Source organism: Perna viridis, chromosome 6, assembly GCF_037379345.1.
Source record: "Perna viridis isolate PV_CMFRI_1.1 ecotype Kerala chromosome 6, ASM3737934v1, whole genome shotgun sequence".
NCBI lineage: Eukaryota > Metazoa > Mollusca > Bivalvia > Mytilida > Mytilidae > Perna > Perna viridis.
In genome coordinates, this window is record NC_142450.1 from 6,768,406 (window position 1) to 6,778,509 (window position 10,104).

A 10,104-nucleotide genomic window follows, 5' to 3' on the forward strand; every position below is an offset into this window, starting at 1 on the left:
AAAACTGAGTATGGTTTAAAAATTTGTGAAAATATAATTCAGCTTTTAGGTGTTTTTATTGGTAATGATAAGAAGCTTTGTGAAGAAATGAATTGGAAATCAAAAATTGACAAATTGAAGCGTTTATTGTACATGTGGTCACAAAGACATTTAACAATACAAGGTAGAGTTACTGTTATAAATTCATTAATGATGTCAAAATTTTGGTATGCTTTGTTTGTGATACCTTTTCCTGATTGGGTTAACAAAGAGGTGACGAGATTATGTGTCAACTTTATCTGGAGTCAAAAGACACATCTTGTAAAATATAAGAGTATTATTGACTCGAAAGATAATGGTGGTTTACAATTATCTGATATGAATTGTAAAATGTTTGCTTTTAGATTAAAGTTTTTAGGTAGGTTAATAGATGAACATTATAATGTGTTGTGGAAACATACTTTTAGATATTTTGCTTCCAAGGTATATGATATGGGAATAGAGATGAATATATTGTATATGAAAGTACCTAATTGTGAGTTGCGTCATATTCCTGTTGTGTATCAAGAAATGTTTCAAGCTATGTATTTGTTAAAAGATAAGATACATTTTGATTTAAGTATTGAGAACATTTATGACCAGCCTCTTTTTAGTAATCCTAGAATACTTAGTGATAACAAAACAATTGTTTACAAGGATTTTATTTTAGCTGGTATTGTATCTGTGAAAGACATTTGTTATGAAGTAAAACCTGGGTTTTTGCCAGCTAATGCCATTGTAGAAATTATTCAAAATGTATGTGAAAACTATGATATTGACAGAATTGTTGATAGATATTATAAATTAATATGTGCTATTCCAGAGGAATGGAAACGAACTGTTAATACATAACTTCATAGAAGAAATGTTCGGAGGACTATTGACATACTAATTGAGTATGGAAATGTATTATGTGCATTAACTAGTTGTACATCAAAGACATTGTATAACTGTGTGATTGGTCAATATACTGAAAAACCTATCGGTACTCTCATGTGGAAAACAATTTTTAATATTGAAGATGTTGATTTAGTTCCAATCTGGAAATATTTGAATATGTACTGGAAACCTGCTAATATGATAGAATTAGATTTTAAGCTTTTACATGGTACTTTGTATACCAAAGTTAAACTACAGAAAATTGGGTTATCTGATAGTGATATTTGTGATGTATGTGGACTAAAACCAGAAAACATTTTACATTTATTTTTAGAATGTGATGAGTTAGATGAATTTCTTGATTATATTTCATTACTGTTGACAAAATGTTTTGAAAATTGTGATTCCGATCGAATAAGCCTAGTTGAGAGTGACCAACTTCTTTTCTTAGGTTTACGCTGGTCAATGAAAGGAGTAAATGATGTGTTTGTTAATTTCCTCATGTCAACAGTGAGATTTTGTATCTATAGAAGAAGAAATCTTGTGATGAATGGTCAAACAAATGTCAATTTGATCAAGTTTTTTCAATTTACTTTTAAGCATTATATTTAGTACTTCCATATGTACATGAGTCAGAATAAGATATTAAGTAGAGTTTTTGAAAAACGATTTTTAATGTACAATCCGCTTTTGGAAAAGACTGAGAATGTATTAATGTTTAACATATAATATGTGAAAGATTAACTGTGATATTTCAGATTATTGTGATATAATAATGTTTTTATTTGTGAACAGGATGATGACTTATTTTAATAAAGATAAAAAAAGGCGCCAGACTCAAGGGTAATACCTTCCTTCAGTGAGGATGAGTGTTCTGGCCCACGAATGTGGGCGTGGGTTCGAATCCCACACCTGACACTATGTTTTTGTCGTATGAATTTTATATATGCATAATGATAACTCAGTGAACAGTTATCAAGAAAAAAATAAGATTGACGAATAATGACTCGTACACGCCGTACGACCAAGATACAAATGAATAGTTATCATTTTCCTCTCTTGCCGTCTCTGATCTAGAGAGGAGAGAAAGTACGATTAATCTTCTTTGAACATTTGAAAGTTCATTTCCAAACTTTCTTCTCCGGCAATTTGTTTATTTTCATCTTGATGACCAAACACGTGAACATTTACATCTCCCGGTTGCAGTGAACCAATATGTAACCGATGGAGTACTTATACATAAATTTGGATTGATTATGATAAGTCAGGTTGGCCGAGTGGTCTAAGGCGACAGACTCAAGGGTAATACCTTCCTTCAGAGAGGATGAGTGTTCTGGTCCACGAATGTGGGCGTGGGTTCGAATCCCACACCTGACACTATGTTTTTGTCGTATGAATTTTATATATGTATAATGATAACTCAGTGAACAGTTATCAAGAAAAAATAAGATTGACGAATAATGACTTTTCAGGCCAGTCTGTACACAATTTTCTCAAGAAATGAAATTATTCTGGCGTGTTATTATTATTCATTTGTACTGTTGGACTCGAGCTTTCGGTTTTTGCTCTTACTTTCTCTATTGAATTGAACCATTGGCTGTTGATATTAATTTTCACATATGTATGTACCAAAGGAAGAAAAGTATGTTGCCAGATAAATGTCATTCCGTCTTCAACATGGAAATAAAGACTTGTCTAGCCGGGTCTGATAAAACATTCTGTGCATATTGACGTATGTCCTGTTCCGATGTAATAAACCACAAATAAGCGATCGTAAGACTGTAACATCAACACGTAGGGTGGTACTCCGGACGACCGCGTCGACAGATAATAATGTCAGTAAAAGAAAAGAAAAATATCATTGGCAGCGGTGGGATTCGAACCCACGCCTCAATGAGACTGGTGCCTAAAACCAGCGCCTTTTTTTTTTTCTTGATAAAAGTTTATTCACAGAAATATATTTACATGTAAAAGAATTATTGGGCTAATCTCCCACTAATTCACATATCACAGATAACAATTAATAATATCATGTATGTTAAGTCAGTCTTCCATATTATATAATGGCTTACATACTAAAAGTCAATCACATCATTTTCGTCACAGATACGTAAAACAGGATTTCTTTTCAAGTAGTATTTTTCAAACAATGAAAAGTTCTTCTTTTTATAATACATATAAGCATAATTTACATGTCGCTGAAGTACGGACTTAAAATAATTTTGAATATCTAGTACTTTCTCATCTTTCACAGCTACATTTCTCCTTTTCACAACACAAAATTTTCTAAATGCTAAGACAGTATTAACAAAATAATAGTTACTGTTTTTATCTTTCTCAGTTAATCCAAAATAACATAGAAAATTAAAATCAAGCATATTGACATATCTTGTAGAGCTATTGCACAAAATATTATGTAGGAAATCCTTCAAAAAGTTGTTGAATTTAGTTAAACATCTACATGAAATTATAAGATGTTCCAAATCTTCATGTACATCATAACATACTGGACATAAAGAATCAATAGTAATATGACATCTGAATAATCTCTCCTTCGTAAATAAAACTCTATGGAAAATTTTAAACGATGTTTCAATACAGTCACTAGGTAAAAATGGAAAATTCAAAATATTTTGAACCCTTTGTACATTAAAATCACTAAATACTTGATACCAGTAGCTGACAGCATTTGGCATTATTGTGCTAGTTTCTAAGAGCATACCATAACAAATTTTTGCCGTTCTAGGTAATGTATATTTTTTACCATTATCATTATATACTACATTCAGAACAGGTAATAAACCACAAATAAGCGATCGTAAGACTGTAACATCAACACGTAGGGTGGTACTCCGGACGACCGCGTCGACAGATAATAATGTCAGTAAAGGAAAAATATCATTGGCAGCGGTGGGATTCGAACCTATGCCTCAATGAGACTGGTGCGTAAAACCAGCGCCGTAGACTTTTTTTTATCTTGATAAAATTTTATTAAGAGAAAAACATTTACAAATCAAGGAGATATTGTTATTAATATTCTCATAGACATACTATTATCATATTGATTAGTTAATTCAAATATGTCAATTACATACGCATAGAAAACAAAGTCACCACCATTGTCCATTTTCGCAATACCTACAAACATTTTTATATTCATACATTTAATATATTTTTATTCACAATCATGTACGCACAAGCGATATCACAGTTGTACTCTTTCACTGTATTCATGCACATTTTTATTTTCTATTTTTAAATTTTAGGTAAAATGTTAAAAACAAGTGAAAAGGTTATTGAAATACATTACACAATTTCATATCCAAATATTAAAGATACCGGCTGGCTATCCATTCCAGACTGCCTTAAAACATTGGCATGCAAAAAAAGTTAAAAAAAATATTTCAAAACATTTTCCATACATTCAAACTTTATCATACATTTTAAAAATCAAATCAGACCTAGTTTAACCATGTCTCTATTTTCCTGCGGGCAACAATTTCCATTTTCTCAATTGCACTAGCTATATCACTATTCATATATTTAGTTTTCCTAACATCATCAAAATCGTTTTCAATATTGTGCAAAGCGTACGTGTACCGCTTTGTTCCTGGACCGAAATAATGAATGTCCTCTTCCTTTCCCAATGAGTAGGACATGATTAAATTAATCATTGGGATCAACGTTAATAGTGTTGCGCTACACATACTCAACGAAGTTTTGATAACAATTTTATCTAGAACTGGTGTCTGTCGAGATTTTGATTTCTCTTCAGTGTTCGAAATATTTTCTGTATTCACAACGTCATGAGATTTAGTTAACATATTCTGTGTATTCGAATGTTCACTTATACATATTTTCCCTGCGGCATTTAAATTTCCGTTAACATGTTTCACACCCTCGCTTCGCAATTGGTTATTCTCTTCACTTGGCTGCTTTCCTTTGTTAATATTTACCGTCAATGAGGCGCTACACGGAACACTGTCGATCACGTCCATTAACGCATCGGTGGGTTCAGATGGAATATCACTTTCTATATCACTTTCAATAAACGATTCATCTTCGCTTTCAGATGTTTTATTTTCTGAATTTTTCTTTTCTACAAATTGCTTCAGTCGTTTCCGGTCACGTTTTCTAGATGCATTAGATTTCCGTTTCGTTGATTTATCACCATTTGTCCACAATAAAGATATTTTCATTCTTCCATTTTGTCCAGCTAAAATCAGTATATTGTTCATTTACAATTTTCAACAGAGAAGTTAATGTTTTCGGTAGACAATCCATTTTCACATAAATTAACCTCTCAACATTAAATTCATAAATAAATTTTCCACAAGACCCTCAAATCAAAAACAGCAGAAGCTATCACGATAATGTCAATTGTATATAAATGCGTATTTTGTCAACTGAAACTTACTACTTGTGTAATAATGTCCATCATATCACTATATTTCGGTTGGAAAATCCATTCCAAAACTGATAATCTAACTAATTCCACAAACATTAAGAACACTGTCACAAAACACGTCTGACATCTTGGGTGCGTTCGACTCCTCCATCAGCGCCTTAGACCGCTCGGCCACGCTACCTAGATGTCTAAATGTCAGAAATGTTCAATATTTATACATGTATAGTCTATGGCAAACTGTGATGCACTGTCGGGGTTAAGTAGTCGTCAATATCGATAATTGTTTGAAATGGGTCAATAATGTCGAGAGAAAACACGGACTCGAACGATACAAGTCGTGTACACGCCGTACGACCAAGATACAAATGAATAGTTATCATTTTCCTCTCTTGCCGTCTCTGATCTAGAGAGGAGAGAAAGTACGATTAATCTTCTTTGAACATTTGAAAGTTCATTTCCAAACTTTCTTCTCCGGCAATTTATTTATTTTCATCTTGATGACCAAACACGTGAACATTTACATCTCCCCGTTGCAGTGAACCAATATGTAACCGATGGAGTACTTATACATAAATTTGGATTGATTATGTTAAGTCAGGTTGGCCGAGTGGTCTAAGGCGCCAGACTCAAGGGTAATACCTTCCTTCAGTGAGGAAGAGTGTTCTGGTCCACGAATGTGGGCGTGGGTTCGAATCCCACACCTGACACTATGTTTTTGTCGTATGAATTTTATATATGTATAATGATAACCCAGTGAACAGTTATCAAGAAAAAATAAGATTGACGAATAATGACTTTTCAGGCCAGTCTGTACACAATTTTCTCAAGAAATGAAATTATTCTGGCGTGTTATTATTATTCATTTGTACTGTTGGACTCGAGCTTTCGGTTTTTGCTCTTACTTTCTCTATTGAAGTGAACCATTGGCTGTTGATATTAATTTTCACATATGTATGTACCAAAGGAAGAAAAGTATGTTGCCAGATAAATGTCATTCCGTCTTCAACATGGAAATAAAGACTTGTCTAGCCGGGTCTGATAAAACATTCTGTGCATATTAACGTATGTCCTGTTCCGATGTAATATACCACAAATAACCGATCGTAAGACTGTAACATCAATACGTAGGGTGGTACTCCGGACGACCGCGTCGACAGATAATAATGTCAGTAAAAGAAAAATATCATTGGCAGCGGTGGGATTCTAACCCACGCCTCAATGAGACTGGTGCCTAAAACCAGCGCCTTAGACCGCTCGGCCACGCTACCTAGATGTCTAAATGTCAGAAATGTTCAATATTTATACATATATAGTCTATGGCAAACTGTTTTGCACTGTCGGGGTTAAGTAGTCGTCAATATCGATAATTGTTTGAAATGGGTCAATAATGTCGAGAGAAAACACGGACTCGAACGATACAAGTCGTGTACACGCCGTACGACCAAGATACAAATGAATAGTTATCATTTTCCTCTCTTGCCGTCTCTGATCTAGAGAGGAGAGAAAGTACGATTAATCTTCTTTGAACATTTGAAAGTTCATTTCCAAACTTTCTTCTCCGGCAATTTATTTATTTTCATCTTGATGACCAAACACGTGAACATTTACATCTCCCCGTTGCAGTGAACCAATATGTAACCGATGGAGTACTTATACATAAATTTGGATTGATTATGTTAAGTCAGGTTGGCCGAGTGGTCTAAGGCGCCAGACTCAAGGGTAATACCTTCCTTCAGTGAGGATGAGTGTTCTGGTCCACGAATGTGGGCGTGGGTTCGAATCCCACACCTGACACTATGTTTTTGTCGTATGAATTTTATATATGTATAATGATAACTCAGTGAACAGTTATCAAGAAAAAATAAGATTGACGAATAATGACTTTTCAGGCCAGTCTGTACACAATTTTCTCAAGAAATGAAATTATTCTGGCGTGTTATTATTATTCATTTGTACTGTTGGACTCGAGCTTCCGGTTTTTGCTCTTACTTTCTCTATTGAAGTGAACCATTGGCTGTTGATATTAATTTTCACATATGTATGTACCAAAGGAAGAAAAGTATGTTGCCAGATAAATGTCATTTCGTCTTCAACATGGCAATAAAGACTTGTCTAGCCGGGTCTGATAAAACTTTCTGTGCATATTAACGTATGTCCTGTTCCGATGTAATATACCACAAATAACCGATCGTAAGACTGTAACATCAATACGTAGGGTGGTACTCCGGACGACCGCGTCGACAGATAATAATGTCAGTAAAAGAAAAATATCATTGGCAGCGGTGGGATTCGAACCCACGCCTCAATGAGACTGGTGCCTAAAACCAGCGCCTTAGACCGCTCGGCCACGCTACCTAGATGTCTAAATGTCAGAAATGTTCAATATTTATACATGTATAGTCTATGGCAAACTGTGATGCACTGTCGGGGTTAAGTAGTCGTCAATATCGATAATTGTTTGAAATGGGTCAATAATGTCGAGAGAAAACACGGACTCGAACGATACAAGTCGTGTACACGCCGTACGACCAAGATACAAATGAATAGTTATCATTTTCCTCTCTTGCCGTCTCTGATCTAGAGAGGAGAGAAAGTACGATTAATCTTCTTTGAACATTTGAAAGTTCATTTCCAAACTTTCTTCTCCGGCAATTTATTTATTTTCATCTTGATGACCAAACACGTGAACATTTACATCTCCCCGTTGCAGTGAACCAATATGTAACCGATGGAGTACTTATACATAAATTTGGATTGATTATGTTAAGTCAGGTTGGCCGAGTGGTCTAAGGCGCCAGACTCAAGGGTAATACCTTCCTTCAGTGAGGATGAGTGTTCTGGTCCACGAATGTTTGCGTGGGTTCGAAGAGATTCGGGTTTTGGACATATCCTAGCAGGATGTTTACATTTTGCCGCTCCAGTTAAATGTGCCATTTCGGTGAGTTCACCGGTTTTTATGTGATTATATACATTTATTTGTGTGGTCTTTACTTTAATTGACCTGGATTGATAGATTTTAATCCGTATAGGTGCGTGTTGTACCCCTTTTCCTGCTTTTTAAGCATAGGAAAAAGGGGGGAAAGGTGCGTTTGATTTGTTTCGTGTTGCTTCATCTTAGAACCAGAAATGAGTTCTGAAAACAAAGCACCGGAAAGGTCTGAATATAGGAAAAATTATTCACGAAAGTATGATGGAGGAATAAATGGAGAAAGACAGAAAAAGTATACGAATTCAAGGAAAATTTGCAAGAAAGAATGTGCAGTAAAAATTGTTAATTTTGCGAAGGAAGCTTCAAAAATTATACAAGCTGCTGAAGAGGTTTGTGGAGTGAATACTGTTCTGGCAGTTGTGCCTGATGATTTAGAGGGTGCCTATACTATAACGATGGACTCTGAGGAAAATGCAGATATTTTGACAAAAGGACTTAATGTTGATGGGCATTTTTATGACTGTTATTTTCTCTTTCAAAATGCAGTTATTGTTTCTTTCATTCATTTACCTGCGCATATTAACGATGAAACCATACTGAATGTTTTGAGAGAAAAGAACTGTAAGCCATTGTCACAAGTATATAGGCATGTTTATCCGGGAACTGACGTTGCTGATGGAACTCGTTATGTTCGAGTACAATTTCAACCTAATTTGAAATCCCTACCATGGTCAATAAAGTTTGAAACGGGGATGGGGATGAGAAGTTTTAGAGTAAAACATGATCATCAGATACAGCTTTGTAATTTTTGTGGATCTCCAGGCCATAAATATAGACAATGTCCACAACTTATTTGCGATAGCTGTGATAAACAAGGACACAAACGGAAAGAATGTAAGGAACCACCATGTGAGAAGTGTGGAAATCGTTTGAGAGCTTGCTTTTGCAAAAAAGACAGGAAATGTAATTATTGTTACAAGGAGCCATGTGAATGTCCATGCTTTTCATGTGACAAAAAGAAGAGTGACTGTAGATGCATGTGTGCTGACTGTGGTATGATACTAGACAGATGTGTCTGTAAAAAGGCAGATACTAAGGACAATACAGATGATGAAGTAAAAGAAACAGAAAGTGGAATGGATATGCAGGTGCTACATTTAGAGGGGCAGACGACAAAAGAGGGAGAAGAAGATAGAAATATGAAAGCATTTTCTGTTGTAATGGAAGTCAAGGATAATAGTGACATGGTGGTCACTGATGTCAAAGAGGTTGATATTGTGGTCTTCGGGGCCACAATGCAAAATGATAAAGAGGCCTTAGGGGCCACTGCAGGTGATGAAAATGTAGTCTTCGGGACTACAGAATTAGAAAATGGAGTCTTCGGGACTTCAGAGGTGGAAAATGTGGTCTTCGGGGCCAACAGTGAAAGGAATGATATAACGGTAAAACCAAGTGTGGTCTTCGGGACCACAGAAAAAGATCAGCTGGTCGTCGGGGCCACGGCTTGTCATGATGTTAACATCCAGTCAACAAAAGATTTAGATGAAGGGTCTTCTAGAAAAGAACAATTAGGTGTAGAGAACAAAGGACAGAAAAGACAGAGAGATGAAGTAACAAAAACGTGTGACTCTGATGAAGAAATTACCTTTGTAAAAAATGATGATAAATGTATTGATATAGAAAGTGATGATATGGACACAGACATCCCTTCCAGTGAAAATGACACTGGTTTGGATGTCTCTCAAATGTCAATGGATGGTTTATCTGGTTCCTCTGGAACTGGTCCATCTCAAGGAAAGAAGAGAAGGAACAGGATGAAGTTTTATCCAAATGTCAGTAATGCTGTGAGAGATAATTCAAACAAAAAAGA

At 35.2% G+C, this 10,104-nt stretch overlaps 5 non-coding genes across 5 annotated transcripts; 3 read left to right on the forward strand and 2 right to left on the reverse strand.

The window, feature by feature from the left end:
- The first annotated feature begins 2,160 nt into the window (after window positions 1-2,160).
- Window positions 2,161-2,274, forward strand: Trnal-caa (transfer RNA leucine (anticodon CAA)). The gene is made up of 2 exons: window positions 2,161-2,198; window positions 2,229-2,274. It is a non-coding gene; the product is annotated as a tRNA-Leu (tRNA).
- A 3,624-nt stretch (window positions 2,275-5,898) lies between these two features.
- Trnal-caa (transfer RNA leucine (anticodon CAA)) lies at window positions 5,899-6,012 on the forward strand. The gene is made up of 2 exons: window positions 5,899-5,936; window positions 5,967-6,012. It is a non-coding gene; the product is annotated as a tRNA-Leu (tRNA).
- A 480-nt stretch (window positions 6,013-6,492) lies between these two features.
- Trnal-uag (transfer RNA leucine (anticodon UAG)) lies at window positions 6,493-6,573 on the reverse strand. Its single transcript has one exon. It is a non-coding gene; the product is annotated as a tRNA-Leu (tRNA).
- A 412-nt stretch (window positions 6,574-6,985) lies between these two features.
- On the forward strand, window positions 6,986-7,099 carry Trnal-caa (transfer RNA leucine (anticodon CAA)). The gene is made up of 2 exons: window positions 6,986-7,023; window positions 7,054-7,099. It is a non-coding gene; the product is annotated as a tRNA-Leu (tRNA).
- A 480-nt stretch (window positions 7,100-7,579) lies between these two features.
- On the reverse strand, window positions 7,580-7,660 carry Trnal-uag (transfer RNA leucine (anticodon UAG)). The gene has a single exon. It is a non-coding gene; the product is annotated as a tRNA-Leu (tRNA).
- Between the last annotated feature and the right edge of the window lie 2,444 nt (window positions 7,661-10,104).